Source organism: Triticum urartu, chromosome 3A (assembly GCF_056163025.1).
Source record: "Triticum urartu cultivar PI428250 chromosome 3A, HENAU_Tu73, whole genome shotgun sequence".
Lineage (NCBI taxonomy): Eukaryota > Viridiplantae > Streptophyta > Magnoliopsida > Poales > Poaceae > Triticum > Triticum urartu.
Genome location: NC_141875.1, coordinates 81,120,141 through 81,146,736, shown reverse-complemented (window position 1 = coordinate 81,146,736; position 26,596 = coordinate 81,120,141).

Here is a 26,596-nt window from a genome sequence, read left to right as displayed (position 1 = left end):
ACTCCCACCGGGAGTAGGACTCCCCCCTCTCTTGCCTTGTTGGAGAAGGAAAGGGGGAGGGAGAAGAGGAAAGGGGGCGCCGCCCCCCCTTCCTTGTCCTATTCGGACTAGGGGGGAGGAGGGCGCGGCCTGCCCTAGCCGGCCCCTCTCTTCTCCCTTATGGCCCATGTAGGCCCATTAACCCCCGGGGGGTTCCGGTAACCCCCCGGTACTCCGGTAAAATTGCCGATTTCACCCGGAACAATTCCGATGTCCAAATATAGGCTTCCAATATATCGATCTTTATGTCTCGACCATTTCGAGACTCCTCGTCATGTCCGTGATCACATCCGAGACTCCGAACAAACTTTGGTACATCAAAATGCATAAACTCATAATAACTGTCATCGTAACTTTAAGCGTGCGGACCCTACGGTTCGAGAACAATGTAGACATGACCGAGGCACGTCTCTGGTCAATAACCAATAGCGGGACCTGGATGCCCATATTGGCTCCTACATATTATACGAAGATCTTTATCGGTTAGACCACATAACAACATACGTTGTTCCCTTTGTCATCGGTATGTTACTTGTCCGAGATTCGATCGTCGGTATCCAATACCTAGTTCATGATAATCGTTGGAAATATGCCCTAGAGGCAATAATAAATTGGTTATTATTATATTTCCTTGTTCATGATAATCGTTTATTATCCATGCTATAATTGTATTGATAGGAAACTCAGATACATGTGTGGATACATAGACAACACCATGTCCCTAGTAAGCCTCTAGTTGACTAGCTCGTTGATCAATAGATGGTTACGGTTTCCTGACCATGGACATTGGATGTCGTTGATAACGGGATCACATCATTAGGAGAATGATGTGATGGACAAGACCCAATCCTAAGCCTAGCACAAAGATCGTGTAGTTCGTATGCTAAAGCTTTTCTAATGTCAAGTATCATTTCCTTAGACCATGAGATTGTGCAACTCCCGGATACGGTAGGAGTGCTTTGGGTGTATCAAACATCACAACGTAACTGGGTGACTATAAAGGTGCATTACAGGTATCTCCGAAAGTGTCTGTTGGGTTGGCACGAATCGAGACTGGGATTTGTCACTCCGTGTAAGCGGAGAGGTATCTCTGGGCCCACTCGGTAGGACATCATCATATGCGCAATGTGACCAAGGAGTTGATCACGGGATGATGTGTTACGGAACGAGTAAAGAGACTTGCCGGTAACGAGATTGAACTAGGTATTAGATACCGACGATCGAATCTCGGGCAAGTAACATACCGATAGACAAAGGGAATTGTATACGGGATTGATTAAGTCCTTGACATCGTGGTTCATCCGATGAGATCATCGTGGAACATGTGGGAGCCATCATGGGTATCCAGATCCCGCTGTTGGTTATTGACCGGAGAACGTCTCGGTCATGTCTGCATGTCTCCCGAACCCGTAGGGTCTACACACTTAAGGTTCGGTGACGCTAGGGTTATAGAGATATTAGTATGCGGTAACCCGAAAGTTGTTCGGAGTCCCGGATAAGATCCCGGACGTCACGAGGAGTTCCGGAATGGTCCGGAGGTAAAGAATTATATATAGGAAGTGCTATTTCGGCCATCGGGACAAGTTTCGGGGTCACCGGTATTGTACCGGGACCACCGGAAGGGTCCCGGGGGTCCACCGGGTGGGGCCACCTGCCCCGGGGGGCCACATGGGCTGTAGGGGGTGTGCCTTGGCCTATATGGGCCAAGGGCACCAGCCCCAAGAGGCCCATGCGCCAAGAGAGAAAAAAAGGGGAGAGTCCTACAAGGGGAAGGCACCTCCGAGGTGCCTTGGGGAGGATGGACTCCTCCCCACCCTTGGCCGCACCCTTCCTTGGAGGAAGGGGCAAGGGCTGCGCCTCCCCCTCTCCCTTGGCCCTATATATAGTGGGGAGAAAGGAGGAGCAAACCAATCTAAGGCCTGGCGCCTCCCTCTCCCTCCCGTGACACATCTACCTCCTCCCGCAGCGCTTAGCGAAGCCCTGTTGGAATCCCGCTACTTCCACCACGCCGTCGTGCTGCTGGATCTCCATCAACCTCTCCCTCCTCCTTGCTGGATCAAGGCATGGGAGACGTCTCCCTTCTGTACGTGTGTTGAAAGCGGAGGTGCCGTCCGTTCGGCGCTAGGATCATCGGTGATTTGAATCACGACGAGTACGACTCCATCAACCCCGTTCACTTGAACGCTTCCGCTTAGCGATCTACAAGGGTATGTAGATGCACTCTCCTTCCCCTCGTTGCTAGTCTCTCCATAGATTGATCTTGGTGATGCGTAGAAAATTTTGAATTTCTGCTACGTTCTCCAACAGTGGCATCATGAGCTAGGTCTATTGCGTAGATTCTATGCACGAGTAGAACACAAAGTAGTTGTGGGCGTTGATTTTGTTCAATATGCTTGTCGTTACTAGTCTTATCTTGATTCGGCGGCATCGTGGGATGAAGCGGCCCGGACCGACCTTACACGTACTCTTACGTGAGACAGGTTCCACCGACTGACATGCACTAGTTGCATAAGGTGGCCAGCGGGTGTCTGTCTCTCCTACTTTAGTCGGATCGGATTCGATGAAAAGGGTCCTTATGAAGGGTAAATAGCAATTGGCATATCACGTTGTGGTTTTGCGTAGGTAAGAAACGTTCTTGCTAGAAACCCATAGTAGCCACGTAAAACATGCAAACAACAATTAGAGGACGTCTAACTTGTTTTTGCAGGGTATGCTATGTGATGTGATATGGCCAAAAGGATGTGATGAATGATATATGTGATGTATGAGATTGATCATGTTCTTGTCAAGGGAATCACGACTTGCATGTCGATGACGAGACAACTTCAAGAAGACACGATGATGGAGATCATGATGATGGAGATCATGGTGTCATACCGGTGACAAGGATGATCATGGAGCCCCAAGATGGAGATCAAAGGAGCTACATGATATTGGCCATATCATGTCACTATTTGATTGCATGTGATGTTTATCATGTTTATACATCTTATTTGCTTAGAACGACGGTAGTAAATAAGATGATCCCTCATTAAAATTTCAAGAAGTGTTCTCCCCTAACTGTGCACCGTTGCTACAGTTCGTCGCTTCGAAGCACCACGTGTTAATCGGGTGTGATAGATCCTTTCGTTCACATACAACGGGTGTAAGAAGTTTTACACATGCAAAAACACTTAGGGTTAACTTGATGAGCCTAGCATGTACAGACATGGCCTCGGAACACAAGAGACCGAAAGGTCGAGCATGAGTCGTATAGAAGATACGATCAACATGAAGATGTTCACCGACGTTGACTAGTCCGTCTCACGTGTTGATCGGACACGGCCTAGCTCACTCGGATCATGTAATCACTTAGATGACTAGAGGGATGTCTATCTAAGTGGGAGTTCATAAGATGAACTTAATTATCCTGAACATAGTCAAAAAGGATTTTTGCAAATTATGTCGTAGCTTACGCTATAGTTCTACTGTTTAGATATGTTCCTAGAGAAAAATTAGTTGAAAATTGATAGTAGCAATTATGCGGACTAGGTCCGTAAACTGAGGATTGTCCTCAATGCTTCTTAGAAGGCTTATGTCCTTAATGCACCACTCAGTGTGCTGAACCTCGAACGTTGTCTGTGGATGTTGTGAACATCTGACATACACGTTTTGATAACTACGTGATAGTTCAGTTAAACGGTTTAGAGTTGAGGCACCGAAGACGTTTTTGAAACGTCGCGAAACATATAAGATGTTTTGAGGGCTGAAATTGGGATTTCAGGCTCGTGCCCACGTCAAGAGGTATAAGACCTCCGACGATTTTCTTAGCCTGCGAACTAAGGGAGAAAAGCTCAATTGTTGAGCTTGTGCTCAGATTGTCTGAGTACAACAATCACTTGAATCAAGTGGGAGTTAATCTTCCAGATGAGATAGTGATGCTTCTCCGAAGTCATTACCACCAAGCTGCTTGAGCTTCGTGATGAACTATGATATATCAGGGACATATATGATGATCCTTGAGATATTCGCGATGTTTGACACCGCGAAAGTAGAAATCAAGAAGGAGCATCAATTGTTGATGGTTGGTGAAACCACTAGTTTCAAGAAGGGAAAGGGAACAAAGGGATACTTCATGAAACGGCAATTCAGCTGCTGCTCTAGTGAAGAAACCCAAGGTTGAACCCAAACCCGAGACTAAGTGCTTCTGTAATAAGGGGAACAGCCACTGGAGCAGAATTACCCTAGATACTTGGTAGATGAGAAGGCTGGCAAGGTCGATAGAAGTATATTGGATATACATTGTGTTGATGTGTACTTTACTAGTACTCCTAGTAGCACCAGGGTATTAGATACCGGTTCGGTTGCTAAGGGTTAGTAACTCGAAATAAAAGCTACGGAATAAACGGAGACTAGCTAAAGGTGAGCTGACGATATGTGTTGGAAGTGTTTCCAATGTTGATATGATCAAGCATCGCACGCTCCCTCTACCATCGAGATTGGTGTTTGCGTTGAGCATAGACATGATTGGATTATGTCTATCGCAATACGGTTATTCATTTAAGGAGAATAATGATTACTCTGTTTATTTGAATAATACCTTCAATGGTCTTGCACCTAAAATGAATGGTTTATTGAGTCTCGATCGTAGTGATACACATGTTCATGCCAAAAGATAGTAATGATAGTACCACCTACTTGTGGCACTGCCACGTAAGTCATATAGGTATAAAACGCATGAAGAAGCTCCGTGTTGATGGATCTTTGGGCTCACTCGTTTTTGAAAAGTTTGGGACATGCGAACCATGTCTATTGGTATATATGCATGAAGAAACTCCATGCAAATGGACCGTTTGGACTCACTTGATTTTGAATCACTTGAGACATGCAAATCATACCACATAGGCAAGATGACTGAAAGCCTCGGTTTCAGTAAAATGGAACAAGAAAGCAACTTGTTGGAAGTAATACATTTTTGATGTGTGCAGTCCAATGAGTGCTGAGGCATGTAGTGGATATCGATATGTTCTTACTTCACAGATGATTTGAGTAAATGTTGAGTATATTTACTTGATGAATCACGAGTCTGAATTATTGAAAGGTTCAAGTAATTTCAGGGTGAAGTTGAAAGATCGTCGTGACAAGAGGATAAAATATCTATGATATGATTATAGAGATGAATATCTGAATTACGAGTTTGGCACAGAATTAAGACATTGTGGAAATTGTTTCACAACTGATACAGCCTGGAACACCATAGTGTGATGGTGTGTCCGAACATCATAACTGCACCCTATTGGATATGATGCATACCATGATGTCTCTTATCAAATTACCACGATAGGGGTTAGGCATTAGAGACAACCACATTCACTTTAAATAGGGCACCACGTAATTCCGATGATATGACACCGTATGAACTATGGTTTAGAGAAACCTAAGCTGTCATTTCTTAAAAGTTTGGGACTGCGACGCTTATGTGAAAAAGTTTCAGGCTGATAAGCTCGAACCCAAAGCGGATAAATGCATCTTCATAGGACACCCAAAACAGCTGGGTATACCTCCTGTCTCAGATTCGAAAGCAATAAGGGATTGTTTCTAGAATCGGGTCCTTTCTCGAGGAAAAGTTTCTCTCGAAAGAATTGAGTGGGAGGATGGTGGAGACTTGATGAGGTTATTGAACTGTCTCTTCAACTAGTGTGTGGCAGGGCACAGGAAGTTGTTCCTGTGGCACCTACACCAATTGAAGTGGAAGCTTATGATAGTGATCATGAAACTTCAGATCAAGTCACTACCAAACCTCGTAGGATGACAAGGATGCGTACTGCTTCAGAGTGGTACGTAATCCTGTCTTGGAAGTCATGTTGCTAGACAACAATGAACCTACGAGCTATGGAGAAGCGATGGTGGGCCTGGATTCTAATAAATGGCTTGAGGCCATATAATCCGAGATAGGATCCATACATGAAAACAAAGTGTAGACTTTGGAAGAACTACTTGATGGTCGTAAGGCTGTTGAGTACAGATGGATTTTAAAAGGAAGACGGACAATGATGGTAAATGTCACCATTAAGAAAGCTCGACTTGTCGTTAAGATGTTTTCCGACAAGTTCAAAGAGTTGACTACGATGAGACTTTCTCACTCGTAGCGATGCTAAGAGTCTGTTGGAATTATATTAGCGATTACTGCATTATTTATGAAATCTTGCAGACAGGATGTCAAAACATTGTTTCCTCGACGGTTTTTGAGGAAAGGTTGTATGTGATACAAACCGAAAGGTTTTGTCAATCCTAAAAGATGCTGATAGGTATGCAAAGCTCTAGTAATCCTTCTAAGGACTGGAGTAAGCATCTCGGAGTTGGAATGTATGCTTTGATGATGATCAAAGATTTTGGGTGTATACAAAGTTTATGAGAAACTTGTATTTCCAAAGAAGTGAGTGGGAGCACTATAGAATTTCTGATGAGTATATGTTGTTGACACATTGTTGATCAGAAATGATGTAGAATTTATGGAAAGCATATAGGGTTATTTGGAAAGTGTTTTTCAATGGAAAGCCTGGATTAAGCTACTTGAGCATTGAGCATCAAGATCTATAAGGATAGATCAAAACGCTTAATAGTACTTTCAAATGAGCACATGCCTTGACGTGATCTTGAAGGTGTTCAAGATGGATCAGTCAAAGAAGGAGTTCTTGCCTGAGGTGTAAGGTATGAAGTTAAGACTTAAAGCTCGACCGCGGCAGAATAGAGAGAAAGGACGAAGGTCGTCCCCTATGCTTAAGACATAGGCTCTACAGTATGCTATGCTGTGTACCGCACCTGAAGTGTGCCTTGCCATGAGTCAGTCAAGGGGTACAAGAGTGATCCAAGAATGGATCACAGTACAGCGGTCAAAGTTATCCTTAGTAACTAGTGGACAAAGGAATTTTTCTCGATTATGGAGGTGGTAAAAGAGTTCGTCGTAAAGGGTTACGTCGATGCAAGCTTAACACCTATCCGGATAGCTCTGAGTAGAGATACCGGATGCATATAATGGAGCAACAATTTAGAATAGCTCCAAGCAGAACAGTTATTTGGATTAGCTCCAAATGGAACGTGGTAGCTACATCTAGGAGATGACATAGAGATTTGTAAAGCACACACGGATCTGAAAGGTTCAGACCCGTTGACTAAAACCTCTCTCACAAGCAACATGATCAAACCTAAAACTCATTGAGTGTTAATCACATAGTGATGTGAACTAGACTACTGACTCTAGTAAACTCTTGGGTGTTAGTCACATGGCGATGTGACCTGTGAGTGTTAATCACATGGCGATGTGAACTAGATTATTGACTCTAGTGCAAGTGGGAGACTGTTGGAAATATACCCTAGAGGCAATAATAAATTGGTTATTATTATATTTCCTTGTTCATGATAATCGTTTATTATCCATGCTATAATTGTATTGATAGGAAACTCAGATACATGTGTGGATACATAGACAACACCATGTCCCTAGTAAGCCTCTAGTTGACTAGCTCGTTGATCAATAGATGGTTACGGTTTCCTGACCATGGACATTGGATGTCGTTGATAACGGGATCACATCATTAGGAGAATGATGTGATGGACAAGACCCAATCCTAAGCCTAGCACAAAGATCGTGTAGTTCGTATGCTAAAGCTTTTCTAATGTCAAGTATCATTTCCTTAGACCATGAGATTGTGCAACTCCCGGATACCGTAGGAGTGCTTTGGGTGTATCAAACGTCACAACGTAACTGGGTGACTATAAAGGTGCATTACAGGTATCTCCGAAAGTGTCTGTTGGGTTGGCACGAATCGAGACTGGGATTTGTCACTCCGTGTAAGCGGAGAGGTATCTCTGGGCCCACTCGGTAGGACATCATCATATGCGCAATGTGACCAAGGAGTTGATCACGGGATGATGTGTTACGGAACGAGTAAAGAGACTTGCCGGTAACGAGATTGAACTAGGTATTAGATACCGACGATCGAATCTCGGGCAAGTAACATACCGATAGACAAAGGGAATTGTATACGGGATTGATTAAGTCCTTGACATCGTGGTTCATCCGATGAGATCATCGTGGAACATGTGGGAGCCATCATGGGTATCCAGATCCCGCTGTTGGTTATTGACCGGAGAACGTCTCGGTCATGTCTGCATGTCTCCCGAACCCGTAGGGTCTACACACTTAAGGTTCGGTGACGCTAGGGTTATAGAGATATTAGTATGCGGTAACCCGAAAGTTGTTCGGAGTCCCGGATAAGATCCCGGACGTCACGAGGAGTTCCGGAATGGTCCGGAGGTAAAGAATTATATATAGGAAGTGCTATTTCGGCCATCGGGACAAGTTTCGGGGTCACCGGTATTGTACCGGGACCACCGGAAGGGTCCCGGGGGTCCACCGGGTGGGGCCACCTGCCCCGGGGGGCCACATGGGCTGTAGGGGGTGTGCCTTGGCCTATATGGGCCAAGGGCACCAGCCCCAAGAGGCCCATGCGCCAAGAGAGAAAAAAAGGGGAGAGTCCTACAAGGGGAAGGCACCTCCGAGGTGCCTTGGGGAGGATGGACTCCTCCCCACCCTTGGCCGCACCCTTCCTTGGAGGAAGGGGCAAGGGCTGCGCCTCCCCCTCTCCCTTGGCCCTATATATAGTGGGGAGAAAGGAGGAGCAAACCAATCTAAGGCCTGGCGCCTCCCTCTCCCTCCCGTGACACATCTACCTCCTCCCGCAGCGCTTAGCGAAGCCCTGTTGGAATCCCGCTACTTCCACCACGCCGTCGTGCTACTGGATCTCCATCAACCTCTCCCTCCTCCTTGCTGGATCAAGGCATGGGAGACGTCTCCCTTCCGTACGTGTGTTGAACGCGGAGGTGCCGTCCGTTCGGCGCTAGGATCATCGGTGATTTGAATCACGACGAGTACGACTCCATCAACCCCGTTCACTTGAACGCTTCCGCTTAGCGATCTACAAGGGTATGTAGATGCACTCTCCTTCCCCTCGTTGCTAGTCTCTCCATAGATTGATCTTGGTGATGCGTAGAAAATTTTGAATTTCTGCTACGTTCTCCAACACTTTACTCATTCCGTAATACATCATCTCACAACTAACATATTAGTTGTAATGCTTGCAAGGCTTATGTGATGTGCATTACCGAGAGGGCCCAGAGATACCTCTCCGACAATCGGAGGGACAAATCCTAATCTCGAAATACGCCAACCCAACATGTACCTTTGGAGACACATGTAGAGCTCCTTTATAATCACCCAGTTACGTTGTGACGTTTGGTAGCACACAAAGTGTTCCTCCGGCAAACGGGAGTTGCATAATCTCATAATCATAGGAACATGTATAAGTCATGAAGAAAGCAATAGCAACATACTAAACGATCGGGTGCTAAGCTAATGGAATGGGTCATGTCAATCAGATCATTCACCTAATGATGTGATCCCGTTAATCAAATAAAAACTCTTTGTCCATGGTTAGGAAACATAACCATCTTTGATTAATGAGCTAGTCAAGTAGAGGCATACTAGTGACACTCTGTTTGTCTATGTATTCACACATGTATTATGTTTCCGGTTAATACAATTCTAGCATGAAATAAATAATAACTTTATTATTGCCTCTAGGGCATATTTCCTTCAACGTCTGCTTACCACAGCCACATCGTCCCCCTCATCATTCGTGCATGCCTCCTAACCCGTCTCTCACACGCACGTGCACAGACAACAAGCAGCCATCTCCTCTCTTATTGATATTGCGGGCGTGCCCTCCATTTGTCTAGCAAGCCTATCCCACCATTTGTTAGAAGCAACTCCACTACCACCCCCTCCAACACTCTAGCTCTGTCTCTCTCCCAACCTTATTCATCTCCTGCACATATGCATGGATGCCGATCGATCTCCCTTAATACATGACGCAGATCGATCTCCTTAATACATGAGGTAGGCCTCTCTCCTCCTCCACACATATACCAGCCATTGTACCTCTATAGTTAATTGGGCCTCCCTCTTCCCCCACCACACACCGATAGTCGAGCACTGCAGGTAGGTATCCATGCCACAGAGACAAACTGCACATGTCCCATCTCACATTCCAGTAGGCCAGCCACTCTATATCTTTGACGTGGGCACACACAAATTCGATGGCACTCTTTATTGATCGTGGGCGCACACACACACACACACATCATCCCTCTCTTCGATTCTATAGACACCTCAAGCCGATGATACCTCCACTCTCTTCTCGTGGATCGCCCCCTCTATATATATGTTATATCCAGGACTCTATTTCACACACATTGCATATGTTAAATTTTTTGATTGACCCTCCCCCCAAAAAAAAACTCTCGAGAACCCACACACTATATCTCTCTAGGTTTGTATCTCTCTCACACAACCCCACGTAGGTGGTGTACGTATACAAGAAGAGAATAGGTGCACCGTGCACGTACTCATCCTTCGTGCCCAGCCACACCCGCGCGGGTACACGGTGGAGCTCATTTCTTTACGAAATGGCAGCCCACGTGCTAATTTGAACGCCTGTAGCGGTTGTTTACCTAGGGAGGTCGTGTACCACGCGTGCATGAAACAAAGTTTGACTTGACGCGTTGCCGCGTTATTTTTAAATAAAGTTATAGTGCTCAATGGCACGTACACAGAATATAAAACAATTTTTATGGAGGAAAAGGTAGTCCGCTCTTCAGAGTATCTCACACAAGGCTCCGGTGGCCTCTCTCTCTCTCTCACCGTTGGTCACTGATCCGGCCGCATCCCGTCCGCCGGGGGAAAGGGAGTGCGGTGGCCTCTCTCTCTCACCGTTGGTCACTGATCCGGCTGCATCCCGTCCGCCGGGGGAAAGGGAGTGCGGTGGCCTCTCTCTCTCTCACCGTTGGTCACTGATTCGGCCGCATCCCGTCCGCCGGGGGAAAGGAAGGAAGTGCATCGTTTCTCCGTTCGACGGCGCCGAGGCAGCACGTCCCGATCTGCGGTACACGCTGTTCTCTCTGACCAAGCTCTGGCGCGGCAGGGCCTACGCCACCTGCTCGCAGATTCCGCCCGCCGCTGCTCACCTATTTACATCCCGACGACCTCCAGGTATCCCCTCCGGCCTTGCTCCACTGCCCATTTTCCCACGTCGCTGCATGTGGATCTTCCATAGTTCTTTGCCCAAAACGTAGCTCGTCCGGCGTACTTTCCATATTGCATTCTCGTCCTCACACCGTTTTAGACAAACACAACCGTGTTGTTATCTTCCCTTAGGACAAGGAATATGCTTCTTTTTGTCGTCGCATGTGTCACCAACTGTTATTGGCCAGTAATTGTTTCCTTTCTATTGCTATTGCGACCTTTTGGTGAACTGCACAAATCACTTTTTTCTTAAGAGTGTTTTGTGCAGTTGTACTAAAATGTCACACAGGCAACGGCTCTACATTTCAGTGCGACTGCACAAAGGGAGATTGGTTTTGCTCTATCCTCCTCATCCAACTCTGAGCCTAATCTTTTCCAACTAGTTAGTCTTAAGAGAGACCGCAAAGGTGACCGGCTTCTATTTGTGTGTTTATTGTTTCATCAGCAGTCCTCTATTATCGTAATCACACTTGATATCTTTGGAACAGGGACGCTCAGCTCTATTTTAGTGGAACTGCACAAAATGATCGGAATGTTGCATGCTCCAGACAACTACTTTTTTCCCAACATGCCTTGTTGATTTAGACAGAGCTGGGGGGACGTTGCTGCCAATGAAAGCATGGATCAATTTTAATTTAACACCTTCTCACAACTTTGTCTTCAGTTGTGATGTAATTATTAGCTTTGATCTGCTAATAATTGACATGCATTAGCAAGGAAGTTAGTTTTTTTTTCCGAAAGAGCATCGATGGCAAGACACGCGAAACAAAAGCTGAAAGCTCACACCATTGTACAATTTCATGTCGCTGGAAAATTATTTGTATAGTACGTCAATTATGTAAACAAATGATGGAAGCTTCATAGCATTGCCAGAAGCCTCTTCATCATCCGGGTCCATGTGCCATGCACGAAATTATACTCCTTCGTTCCTAAATATTTGTCTTTTTACAAATTTCAAACGGGCATATTTTAGAGTGTAGATTCACTCATTTTGCTTCGTATGTGTACTCCCTCCGTTCCTAAATATTCTATTCATCTTAACAGAGATTTCAACATATTTTAGAAAGACAAATACTCCAGAGTATATTTAAGAACCGAGGGGGTAGTGCACAACTGCATGGGAGACTCAGCCCGGTCGTTGCGCCGCATTAATAGTGAGTAATGAGCAGTCAAATCATAAGCTCCACCTTTCCCACTGTAAGTTGCTCTGAAGAAGCAACCATCAATACGCTCTTCTTTGAATCCGCTCATACTACTCCATCCGTCACTGTTTATACAGCGCGCTTCAGAAAAAAGAAAAAAAATCTGTGGGACCAAGGCGACTAGCGATCGGCCTAAAAAATAGCATTGGTAGTTATAGCACGACGTCTATTACTAGAGGGAATAATGTGTACACACATGCATGCAGTGCTTCCACCCCGGGTACACACATGCATGCACTCCGTAGTATAGTACAGTACATGGAGAGAAAATTGTGGACTTGATTGCGGTTACCACGCCCTAATTAATTGAGCATTAAACCAAACGCGTCTAAAGTCTCTCTGGTGGTGGAAATGCATTGAGAGAAATGCATCATAATGAAGCGCGGCCTGTAAACTGTGACGGAGGGTGGAGTAGTATGAAGGTGCAAAACCAAGTACGCGTACTAGTACTGCGCTTGGCTCTTCGCCCCTTCGTGAAGTCGAACAATGATGGTACTCCGCATGTTGGGTACTACAGTGTATGACTCTGACAATCTGACACCGAATGGACTGATGCATGTCCACCGAGGGTAGGTTGCATTAGTCAAAAGGCGTAAGCGAGCTTCACCTTGTCCTGCAAGATTTTCCTCGTTCTGCGAGTTGACGGGACATACCAAAAAGTAGTGCTAGTCCATACTCCCTCCTTTCCGGTTAATATGGCTTAATCTTTTTTGCGGGTAAATGAGAGAGCTTTATTCATATATAAGCATTCTTAGGACGATCAGCCAAGACACTGGTCATTAGGAAGCCAAAAAAAGAAGTAGGAAGCGAGGTGTTTCATCAAGCCAGTTCTCGGCCACATTCAAAGTGTAGCAAGCACGGTTCGCACAAAGATGCGCCGCAAGGTTTGCTGACCTGTTTACATGTTGAATAACAAAAAAAGTGGAAATATTACTGAGCGCTACTATTTGTAACAGGATATGAGCCAGAATTAAGCGAGAATTGTGGCGAGTGTTCCATGCAATCAACTTCCATTATCACATGCGAGAACCCTCGAAGAGAACCAAATGTGTTGAAGATTGCTTTATCACATTTTAAAATTATAATAAGAGTGCAGACGCTCGTCCATCCGGTTCCTAGTAGTATAGTGTAGTATGCTTCTGCCAATCTGACACCGAATTAACTGTTGCACATCCATCGCCTGAGCGAGGGAGAGCTTGCATTAGTCAAAAGTTTCTCCTTGTCCTGTGAGCCACCGCACGCAAGCTTCTCCCGTCCTGCAACCTTCTCCTCGTTCGGCAAGTTGACGGGACACAACAAAGTAATGCTAGTCCATGCTGCCTCCTCTCCGGTTAACATGGCTTAATTTCAAACGAGATAAATACACTGTCTGTCACTGTATATTTGTAAAAATACGGTCAGTGGACTTCATAATACGCTCATTGCGTTCAATATATATATATTTTCCGGTGTTCATACGGTCACTAGCTCACCCTGACTGAGTATGTGTGTGCATGCACGTGTAGGTTGAGCACTTGAGCGTCACCGTGTGTGTTCCTTCATGTGCTCGGACATGCATGCATTAGGGCGTCGCGCGCGTTTTTGCGTCCATGTGTACGTGTGACTGTTGCATACACGTACGGGGAGTGCGTGTAGGGGCCACTAAGGAGCAGTCAAATCACACAGTAAGTTAGTTGGAAGAAGCAACCATCATTTCACTCTTGAATGACACGTACGCAATATAAAATGGTTGATATGGAGAGAAAAAGAAAACCACTATACTCCATCCTTTCCGGTTTATAAGGCTCAATTCAAAATTCACACCAACCAAGGTAGATGGTGAGTGGTGGAATACTTTTTGTAGTTTGCAAAAGCACCCAATTAATGATGTTGTTTTCCTCAAAAAAGTATGTTTACCAATGCATTAATTGCAATGCATGCATGCATAAATTACATGCATTGGTCAATTTTCTCTTAGTACTTGCATGCAATGATTTAATGCACCTTGGAATCTGAACATGTGATGGAAAACAACCAAATTGAGCCTTATAAAATGGAAAAACTAAAATTTTGAGATAAGCCCTATAAACCGGAAAGGAGGGAGTATATACACTAGCAGGGTGCGTGTGAGAGATGGGTCAAGAGGTGAATGACACGTGGCCCCAGGGGGTGGCTGGCCCACCTATCATACATCCAAAGGCAGGTGCAGTAGAGGGCCGAGGAGTAGTACGAAATCCTACGCACCTACGCACGCTAACCAAGGGCTGAGTGATCACTCGAATCGTAAGATCAGTTGACTAGAAGCTACGCTAGACCCATGGAGGCGATGAGCGCGAGCATCAGCCGCTGTGCCAGATGGTCCACGACGCCAGCCTGCGGCCCGGCAGGTAGTATTGCTTGAGGCCGCCAGGGAGAGGGGCCGCTTGGACGATAGCTTTGCATCCTTGTTCGACAAGGTCCTCGTCGGTTTCCTCGACAAGTTCATCGTCGTCAAGAAGCTTGTGGATGACTTTGACGTAAGCCTCCAGCCGACGTGCCCAGGCTCTGCGATGCCCGCCACCCTCAACGGCCACTATGGTAACAACCTCTTCAACACACTGGTGGCCCTGCGACTGCCCGCCGTCGTGCCGGAGAATGTCCACCTCGAGGTCGCGCTTGCCGCGCAGCGCCTGGCGCAGCAAGACACCATCGACATAATCACCCACGTCTACGCGCAAATCGTCCACAAGGACTAGTACATGCAAGAGGAGGACGATAGGACGCTGGCCTTCTTGGAGCGCAGGGCAACCTTGGACGACACTGTTCAGAAGCACGTTGAGCTCGCCGCCAACGCCGCTGCTCCTCACACGTCGGTTGGTGACCTGGCGCACTAGGGCGTGAGGAAGGTCGTTGAACGTTGATGGATCCGTATGTATTTTTATCCTTCCGTCAAATCCATGTAGTAGTATATGATACTACAGTAATTATCTTACCTTTCGCGTCAACTTCATAATTTTTGTACGTACTCCATGCATGAACGGCGCCAGAAGCAAACTTCTCGCTACTCTAGGCAAAATCGTTATTTTCTATCTATCGGTCGCGCCATGGAGCAGAACCAAATTTTACAAGTTACGAGTTCAAAAGGAAAAGCCTGTCGTGTTTGCGTCTCACCCCCACAAGGTTGGTCCGGCACGCCGCTCAAGCGGGAATGCGTGCGGTGTTGCATTTTCACTTACAAGTGGGACCGCAGTGGAGCAAACCGACTATCGGCAAACCCCCACCCTGCCCACCGCGCGATGGCTGAGAAAAGAGGACATGAGGGAGAAGAGATGGTTGTAGCACGGACTCCAAGAAAATTGGTGTCGGATGGGACTCGTGTGGGTGGCGTGTGCCGTACTGCTATACGTGAATGCTAGTTATGGCCCATGCCACCCCAATATATCGAGCCTATATCGAGGTACGTAGAACAAATTTCCTGCAGTCCGTGCTCAGCCCTCCTCTATCTCTCTTCTCAGCCAGCCAACGGACACGCGGAGCCCATCGTCTGTTTGCTCACATGCGGCCCCACATGTCAGTGAAAACGCAAGAGGACCCACTGAACCTGCACATCTTTCACCTCAACATGCTGGTGATGAAAAACAAATCCAATAAAGATCTTCGGTGGCCACTTTTGGAGTTACTCAAGAGTATTAAGATTCTATTTACAGTTTAACCCAAGATGTACATCTCGTGGCTTCAACTACCACTCTATTTTCTTTCATGACACGACCTGGATGCTGGATGTCCCACGTGTCGGCAAAATGAGGAAGAACCCGACCAAATCTTCGGTTCTGCTCTCGGATTAGACTAGTTGTGCTAACTTAAATTTTTTATTGTGTACTCCCTCCATTCCAAAATACTTGACTTCCATTTGTCCAAAAATTGATGTACCTATATACTAAGACATGTCTAGATACATATATATTTTGACAAATAGAAGGCATGTAGTATTGTGCAACGGAGGGAGTAGAATGTATGCAAGTTTTTGTATTGGGAAGAAGAGTACATCCATATATTGATAGAGCGCAATTTAGTGGTTGTTCTATCACTTTTAGCTAGTATAGAATAGAGGCTAGACATGAGACTAGATGCGAGGAAGCAACGTCTACTTCTTTACACTCGAAGAAGAAAGAAGCACGCAAGATCAAGCCTCCGCAGATCAACAATGAATGCATCGAGAAGGCACTAATCCAACTTACTACAGGAGTAGTCAAAATTATCGTTGGAGTTCGTGCAAAACGGAGGTCCGTTTGGGGTCATGCGTTGGAGTTGGCCTTACAAGTGGGACCACAGTTAAGGAAACCGACTATCGGCAAACCCCCACCTCGCCCGCCGCGCGATGGCTGAAGTTAGAGAAACGACGAGGTTGAAGAGATTGCTCTCGCACGGACTCCAAGAAATAATATGGTGTCAGATGGATGTCGTGGTGGTGGCGTGTGCCGTACTCCTGGACGTGAATGCTTGTTCTGGCCCATGCCACCCTACTACTCCTACTATATAGTATACTAGTAGTATCGAGGATTCGAGGTGCTGGTTACGTACAACGAACACATTAACATATGGCTACAGTAAAAACACCCGCCCGACGCGCGAAGCATGTGAAGCTAGTACAAATAGTGTACTACTATTGTTGATTGGCCTCATCCGATAACCTGTTGCAATGCACGTACAATTATGTATTCGGAAAATATTTTTTTGCCTCATCGCACCACTCACTCATAGAAGCGACTCGAAAGCCATTCATAAAACTGTGTGAGTCAAAGACCTACATCCTACCCGGCCCCGTGTCGCCCCCCGCGGGCGGCCCGGGTGCTCGAACCCTAGCCGCCGTTCCCAACCCCCACCCTCTTCCCCTCCCTCCGCCGCCGCCGGCGGGCACCGCTGGGCAAGGCCCGCGCGGTGTCGGCGGCGGCGGGATCTCCTCTGACCTCTCCTGGAGCGGGGCTGCGGGGGGCTTCTTCCTCGACCGATGGCGGAGTTCGGAGGCCGGCGCGTCGGGCGGGGCGCGCAGGCCGGCGGCGGTGTTTGGCGGCGTTGGGGCTGGCCGGTGGCGGCGCGTCGAGGCGGAGCGCGCGGGCCGGTGGCGGTGCGGCGCTCTCTTCTTGACGGGGCTGGGGTCGGCCAGATCTGCGCACCGGAGAAGGGGCTGGCGGCCGGTGCTCGGCAGGAGGCCTGGTGGAGCGGCGGGCCGGGCAGGAGTAGGCAGCAGCTTGTTGGCGAGCGCGGGTGTCGGTGGCGCGGTCTGGAGGCAGCGGTGCGAGTCCAGGGCCAGACCGGTGGCGGCGGCGCTGCGATGGCTCGGCCAAGATGGAGTCTTGGCGAGCAGCGAGCGGCCGGCCACCTCCGTGCAGTGTGGCGAGCGGCGAGGTTCTCTCGGTGGTGTGGCTGGTTCTTCATGGAGATGCGGGTCCGACCATTGCAAGGCTGTCCCTTGGAGTGGCGACGGCTGTTGCGGGCGGTTCTGGACCTTGCCGGAGGTGCGGGGTGGCTACGGTTTCTGTCCTGGCTGGGTGTCGGTGATGTGGCCTGTGTTCTCCTTGCCGTGTGTCCGGTCGTAGACCCTTGGCTTGCAGCTGCGTTGGCGAAGTGTTGCGGCGGCGGCGGTGTGAAGCTCCTGGGACGGTGTTGCCCAATTCCTGGTGGTGTGGTGAGGTGCGACACGCGGATGAAAATCTTGCTCGGCTTCCATCGGGCCGGTGGCGATGGCACCCGAGGTTGTCATCCCCCTCATTGGAGGCGTTGTCGAGGCGTGTTCGTCATGTCCCTCGCTCACTCGGAGTTGTGGCTGTCTCCGGGCGAAAGCCTCGATTCGGTTTTGGATCGGCATAAGGGCGGCGTCTTCGACGTCGTTTCTCTGTTGGGAGCTTTGTGTTGGAGACATGGCTAGTTCCTTGACACTCTCCTCCGGTGTTCGTCGTTGTCCTCTCTATCCCACGACATCGCTATGTACGCCCATCGCCGGTGTGTCCAAGACGGCATCTTTCTCGGTTCGGATCAAGTCCTGCCACCCACTTGCCACTTCCTCTTAGGCGATAAGAGTGGATGGTGCGTCGACAAGTGAAGCTCTGCGGAAGTTGGTGGTCTTTGGAGGTGTCCGGCGTCGGTCGAGACGCGGTGTTGCGTTTCAGTTTGGATAGACTCTTTGTATTGTAGTTTGCTTGCGGTGTTGTTCGTCCTTGGTGTGGTGTTGTGCTACTCTCGTTGTTCGCAGCGAGTGTAGTTTCTTGTAACTGAATTTCTGCCTTCTATAAAGCTATGGTACGCCTAGGCGTACTCTCGAAAAAAAAGCCATTCATAAATTTAGTACAGTAAGTTTATCACATGCATATCATTTTATTACATAGAACAACAGATCATCAACCCACATCGACAACGAAGATACATTATCTATACCTATTAATAAAAGAAATAGGTATTCTTAGTCCGTCATGCTATTTTATAGAAAGCCCCCTGATGTTTTTGACATTAAACCCGCAGTACATATCGAATGTTTTTTAAAACACTCATATCTTCTAAACCGTAACTCCAAATTTAACATGTTATATATGGAATTTGATTAGAAAAATATATAAAATCTGAATATAATGTTATTTTAGCTGTTAACCATAAAAAATACTATTTAGGGCATAATCTCAATCAATAGTGCATTATCCGTCTTTCTTCCATATCACAGGATTGGAGACAAAATTAAAGAACACTTGCCCGTTTCTTTGTACGTATTAAATCTACATGCAAGCCGTGTGAAATAAAAGACATGTGGAATCTTGAACTTGCGCTTTTGTAGGTAAAGACCATCTTTGTTTGGGCCGTAGCTACAAATACTCCGATTATAGACTTTTTTGTAAATTAAGAGTGTGTGGTATTCTTTACTCCCGTTGCAACGCACGGGCCCTTTTGCTAGTAAATACTAAAGTTTTCACCACACAACAAATAACAAGCCATGAAATGAACTTCAACTCAACCATTCCGCGGCGTTGGAAACGCTTGCTTTGTACCACAAGTGATTCTCTGGGACGGGCCATCCGTTGTCGATCTAGAGACCAATGCAGGACTGATCATCCAGGCTGAAGTGGCCTACCATATCAGTACCAGGGTAGGGAACCACCCAAATGTCCGAGGTATAGACACAGTTGCTTCTCATAAATGTGTCAACAGCAGTTGGATCACCTTTCACCATCATCAGATAGTTTTGTCCAAGGAAGAGTGAGTTTTCTCCAAGACTATCAATTCTGTGCCAGGGAGAAGGAGTTGGCGCTAGCACCCTAGTATCCATCCCGAATACCATGCAACGGGTGTTGGAATAGGTCCGGAGAGTGCGACCATGGGAGACTACACCTGCTTCCTTAGCAGTAACATCATCAGTGGGCTGTATACACACAAGAAGAGGTGATCCATCGGAATTAGTTGCCAGGCGCCACAGAGTATATCGGCGCTGCTCGTGATCATCACCATCGTCATCTCCCCCTTGGTTATAAAAATCTTCAAGTATAGGTGGTGGGATGTTCACAAGACCTTGGAAACACAAGAAGAAGGTTAATTAGTAAAGGGAAACTTGCTAACCCGCATGCATGTGGATGAAACAATTATAATTACGGTGGAAGACAAACGTACCGAAACAACGAGGATGCCATGCAAAAATAGTGCCACAAGTGGTGGCAGCAAACACAAGGCCCTCGTATTAAATTGCATCACAGTACTCATCCATGTATAGAAACTGATTTTTGAGCAATATCCATCGAGTGAAACCATCAAGGACGGCAACAAGCTTGTCGAAGATAGCAACAACATCATAGTTTTTGTAATTCCAAGAGCGGTTGGGAACTCGACAAATTGCTATCTTCCGTAGACGACAGTCACCATGATCATATTTGAATGTGCATACATTATCGGTGTGCTCAACCTCTGGGCAGTGTGCTGAGATTTTTGGAAGTGGAACCCGGTGACGAGTGTACACATTCACAAGTTCCCACTCGCAGTTGGACCCAATGTAAACAACCCAATCTCCATTTGCGCCCGCCCAAGCCTTGCCCTCAAGCGATGGCATCTTAACATCACGCGTATCATTATCAAGCGACATCAACTTGCACAGGGCGAGGCCTCCGTCGTGCCGGCGCCAGTCATCAGGGTCACGGCGAAGAAGATAGGGGAGATCAAACCGCTCCTTGACCCTTGAGTTCCTTGCAATGATGTTATTAGTTGAGTCGAGAATGGGCTGGAACGAACCTGCCATGCTAGCCGAGGTGATGACGTCGCACCGATCAATGAGTTCCTCCACCACATCATCTTTCAGATTGGGGCAAGAATAATGAGGTCGTTTCCAGCCTGTTCCCTCCATGGAGAAGATGATCGAACAATGGCAGAAGAAAGGGTGAAGGGCTGAAGGAAAATGGAGGAGGGAGAGGAAGAGCGTGCGAAAGCAGTTCCAAATCGAGAGGGAAAGGCGAAGAGTCGGTGGAAGGTTGCGAGTTTAACACGGTTCACGAAGAGGCGCCCCGGCCTACACGTCTGTTCGGAAATACTCCTACAACTCGCCGTCGTCTCACTGATATGTTGGAACAGGACCACATGTCAACGAAACATGGTGAGTAATTTCTCGTGCAAAATGCGATCTGGCCGCGTTGGCCCGAGGTGCCGCATTAGTTATCGACCTTTATTTTTTTAATGGTGTGCCGATCAGTTTTGAAGCACGACTAACTGGTATTGTACGCAGAGAAAATATAAACTACTCTACCACTACCCCACCTCCAGTACTAGTAGTATAAAAAAGATATATATAGGTTGGAGCTTCAGCGCTTTCTTGCTAAGGGCTGCCCACTTGCTTCTCACACTACCACCCTCTCTCTAGATGTAAAAAAGACAGCCCCTCTCTCCCTCCTCACTGGTGGTCACAGATCCGCCAGGGAAGAAAAGGACGTGCAGCATTGACGCACTCGTCGTCGGCGAGCGAGGTCACGCACTGACGACAAGGCCGTCCTCTCAGACCTAGTGCCCGCGCGGGATGGCCTCCGTCCCCAAGCTCGCTGTCGTAGTGTGTGCGGAGGACGACAACCACAAGCGAAGCCACTTCCCGCCGACCCTCAGGTATGCTACCTCTTTTCGAGCCATAACCTTGTTCTATTGCCCCATCTGCTACGTCGTTGCACGTGGATCTTTTTCCACTCCACCATCTTCCCAATTTGCTATCCTCTACTCTGCTGGCCACGCAGACGAAAACCATAATTTGCACTATTAAAGGAAACCCTACTTCATGCAGACTAATCCATGTCTGGGTTGAATAAGGAAAGGAAGGGAGACTGTACTGTCCAAGAGAGTAGGCATCGAACCCGCATCTAGGTTGATAAGGGGAAAATCAGTAGCAAATGAATGAGTCTCGTGTCTCTTGGTTGAAGAAGGGTAGAAAGGCATGACAACGCAATAGAGAATGACCAGGTCGATCGGTTTGTTGTCCTCGCATAGGAAAAAGGTGGCTAAAGAGAACAAAAATGGGACCGTAATTCACATATGATGCGTGGATATTTGTTGCTCTGGGCAACCATACCTCCCTCACCACTCTGCGTCCGTGGAGGTACATCGTACTGGTGCCTCCCATGCTCTTATTGCCACTTTTTTTGCTGTTAGTATAACGCCAGCAGTCAAGTCAAGCAATGCTACTGCTAAAGTGATGCCACATTTAACTAATGCCGCTCTCAGTCTAATGCCACCCATAAATTTAAGCAATGCCATTTAATGTCACTGGATTATTTCAGGGTTAGCTGTTGATTGTGGATGTATTAAAGATTTTTTAGCTATAAGGCATTCTAATGCTGTTGCACAGCCAGTATACCAACGATGAAACTTGTTACTCCCGTCAGATTTTTGCACTGTTAATGCTTATAGATTACATACCTCACTTTCATGAGATAAGTTAATTTTTTTTGTACAGTGTCACCAAAATGCCAAGGCGCTGATGTCATTTTATTTTGGTTAAACTGCACAGACAATTATGAAGACAAGAGGAAAGGTCAAGAGTGGGCACCTCCTCCTCCGGCTGTTCTCTTGAGGAGGTCTGTATGTTTGTCTCTAATGCCTGTCGACTACATACCTGACATCATGATGTAATGTTAAGTCATTTCCTTTTGTACAGTGTCACTGAATTGTCAAGGCGGTGATGGCATTTTATTTTAGTAGAACTGCACAAAATTTTCTTAAAAGAAGAGGAAAGGTCAGGAATGGCTCTTTTCCAGAAAAAACTATGTATGCCTTCCTCACATCAGCCGCTGTTGCTTTATTTATTCCTTCAAACAGGTGGTTAGAAACAGTCTTGCTACCTTTTCCCATTAAGAAATTGGAATGCTTATATTTGTGAGTCTATGCTTCAACTAGTGCCACTTTTAGAGTAATCACACTTTCAATATCTATGCAAACAGGGATGGTCGATTTTAGTGGAACTGCACAAAAAGTCCAACTAGTTCAACATTAGGAGCATGTTTTTTCCCCAACCTTTATATCCAATTGGTGGCACTATGAGCTGTTCATTACGAAGGTACATGGTTTGCTACTATCTTGCTACTCTTTTTGTACTATCATTAGATAGTAATACTAGTGGTTTGCATGTGAATTTATTGGCAGTGTGGACCTACATTAGAGGTGCAGGACAGGATTCAATGATTGGATGCTCAATTTCGGTTGTATCGATTTCACCTCTTCCATCACTGTGAACATGGATATCCTTGGTCTCATGAAGAATAGGCGCTATATTTCTGCTCTGAACCAGCAAATCAATTCAGTATGAAATTGTCCAGGGCAAAACATAACTGTATTAGATTGTCCAGTGCAGAACATGACAGATGCTAAGCGGAAGAGACATGTTTAAACCAAAAATACAAGGTGTGGTATATGTTTACTAGCTGCTTGATATTTGTGCAGACAGAGATGTCTGCCCGTTGCTATTTGGCAAACCAACAAAGTGCCCGCAATTTTGGTTGAACTGCACAAGAGAATAGTATAGTCATTGCATGCAGTGCCATTTGAAAATAGACACGGAAAGATTCGATAGTCACTTCATGGACTGCAGAAAAGTAGTAATGTACTATTTATTGGCCAACACTAGGTGCTTCATTGCTTTGGTCTGATTATACAATGAACATCATTTTGCCTAAGTTAAAGTTTGTATTCCGAAAATAGTCTCGCAGTGTGATCGAGGGAAGACCAAATCATATTACAGTGCATGTTCCTCCATCATGTCTGGTTCATTCTCATGGTTCCAGCTGTTGGTTAAACCACTTATGTTTGCAAGAGGAATTGTAGACTTCACAAACAAATTTGTCTTTCAGTCTGTACTGAATGTTGGCCAATAGAAGCATCCATGTTAGTAGGAAGAACAGATGTTTTTTCTAGATCTTTGCTTTTGGAGCTACATATTTGTATATGATCTATGAGTCATTGAGATGCATTAACATGTTGATCTTATGTATGGGAATCGTACTAGTTAGTTTTAGTTGTGACGCAAGATCCAAAGTGGCTGATCTTTGCTTTTGGAGCTAAATATTTGTATATGATCTGTGAATCATTGAGATGCATTAATAGTTACTTATTTCTGTTCGCTCAGTGTTTACAAGTTACTGATCGATCACTAGCTAGCCTACAAATGCGCTCCTGGCAGTTTTATTTGCGACGCAAGATGCGAAGTGGCAGTTTTTTGAATAAAAATGCCTACCTCTGAAGAAACTGACAAGCTCGTACGCAAGCAAGTGCCTCCTTATTTCAAGCCAATAGAAAAAATGGCTCCTCCTAGTGGATTTCTGACATCTGGGTCCCATGCCATTGTCAACGTAGTCAATAAACGAGAGAATTGCACAACGAGCCGCTGACACCAGGGACCCAGCAGCTCGCCCAGTTATTTTTGTTTTTGGTTAATTTGATAAATGCCACTCCAAATCTAGTGTATCCGAGAAATGCCACTGCAATTTCCAAACTTTGAAAAATGCCATTTCATGCCATTTCTAGTGGCATTTTTCGAAGTCTGGAGTGGCATTTTTCAAAGTTTGCAAACTGTAGTGGCGTTTTTCAAAGTTTGCAAAAATTGCAGTGGCATTTTTCAAAGTTTGGAAATTGCAGTGGCATTTTTATGAATCGCCATAATTGGAGTGGCATTTATCTAATTTGTTTTTGAGACGGAAGCAGGGTGTCAACTGGGCTGTGCGGGACAATCTGGCCTGTCTAGACAGCCTTTACTTTTATGTTTACCACATACTAGCCCAGTAGTTTTTTTTCTTTCTGAAAATGGCTAGCCCAGTTTTTTTGTGATTTGTCAAGTAAGTCGCTTTATCAGGCCTGTTGGGCTGCAAATCTTTCAAGACGAGGAGAGCTTCATTCGGCTGGCCGAGAAAATGGCCTATCAGTAATGAGAAATGGGCTATACATTTTCAAAACACATCAAACCGGCAATTATTTTCAAATATCTTTTTTTCATTTCGAGATTTTAAATTGCATTGATTTTTATGCGTGGACAATTTATTGGATTTTATATTGATATACATTTATTTTTAAAATCAGTCTGAATGTGACTCGAAATTTCGGGATTAAAAACAGTTCAGACCACACCGACATATGCAAAATTTCGTATAATTTTTTAACTGTGGCCACAATATGGGTTGTAATGCTAACATAAAGAATATGGGCTCCAAAAAAACCCGTAAGAATTAGCAAATGGGCTGTAAATTATTTGAAATAATGGCAGATGGGTTGTATGTTGTTTTCCACAGATTTGAGGCTTTCCACAGATGGCCTGTATACTGTTGGATGTCCATCCAACGGCCGTCGTGCTTCTTCAATCTCTGCTCTTCCTGCTCCAGCCGCTCAAACAAGCGCTGGCGGGACTACCTGCTCCCTCCTCCCCGCGGCCGACTGTGCTGCCGTGCAGGCCCCACCGCCCCACCGTACTCCCATCGCTGGCCTAGCCATCCCTCTACTCACCCACACCTGTTGTTATTCTCCGGCGACGGCAGACGAACCAGTAAACCCTCGTATAGTCGTACTCCCCTCCACATGGGAAACAAAAACAACGGTCGAGTCTTCCCTGCCTCCGTGTCGTTCCCTTCCTAGGCCTCGCCGTCGTCCACCGCCCTGGTGCTCTCGGCGTGGCGTGGTCAGCGTGGTCAACGACCGACATGCATCTGAAGTGGACTGTACGTGCAGAGGCTGACAGCTGGGTCCACGGCCGCACGCAAGGAAATGCCTCCTTATTACGCGCAAAATAATGATTTCCTCCACCTGACATCTGGGACCCACCGAAACGGCCTTTGTATTTTGCGAAAAAAACATTACCGCCGCTGACAGCTCGGACCCACCAGCTATATCTTCGCACGCAAGGAAGTGCCTCCTTATTACGCACAAAAAAATGAATACTCCCCTGCTAGCTGGGACCCAGTATAGTGGGCCTACTAAGTTGACGGGGACGAAGGGCTTTGTCAACTTAGTCAATATGCATGATTCTAGCTCGACTGACCATACGATGTCCATCCAACGGCCGTAGTGCTTCTTCAACCTCTGGTCTTCTTGCTCCAGCCGCCCAAACCAGCGCCGATCGTGCCGCCTGCTCCTGCCTCCCGTGGTCGGCTGTGAGCCGTGGAGGCCTCACCGCCCCCATACTACTCCCACCGCTGGCCAGGCCATCCCTCCACTCCAGTCACCCACACACCCTGTTATTCTGCAGCGACGGCAGCGCAGCTGAACCAGCGAACCCTCGTACTCCACTCCACGTGGGCATCCACTGCTGCGTCTTCCCCGGCTCCACGTCGTCCCCTTCCTAGGCCTCGCCGTCGTCCATCGCCGTGGTGCTGTCAGCGTACCGTGGTCAATGTGGTCAACGACCGAATTCCATCGGAAGAATACTGTACGTGGAGAGGCTGACAGCTGGGTCCACGACAGCCGCAAGGAAGTGCCTCCTTATTATGCGGAAAATAATTATTCCTCCACCTGACAGCAGGGACCCACCGGACGGGCCACCAGTATTTTGTGAAAAAAATCGTTTCCCCCTGACTGCTGGGACCCACCAGACGGGCCACCGTATTTCGTGAAAAAACGTTCCCCCCGCTGTCAGCTCGGACCCACCGGAAGTGCCTCCTTATTACGCACAAAAAAATGAATACTCCCCCGGCTAGCTGGGACCCACCTTGCTGGGAGGCTGACTTGTGGGCCTACTAAGTTGACGGGGACGGAGGGCTTTGTCAACTTAGTCAATATGCACGATTCTAGC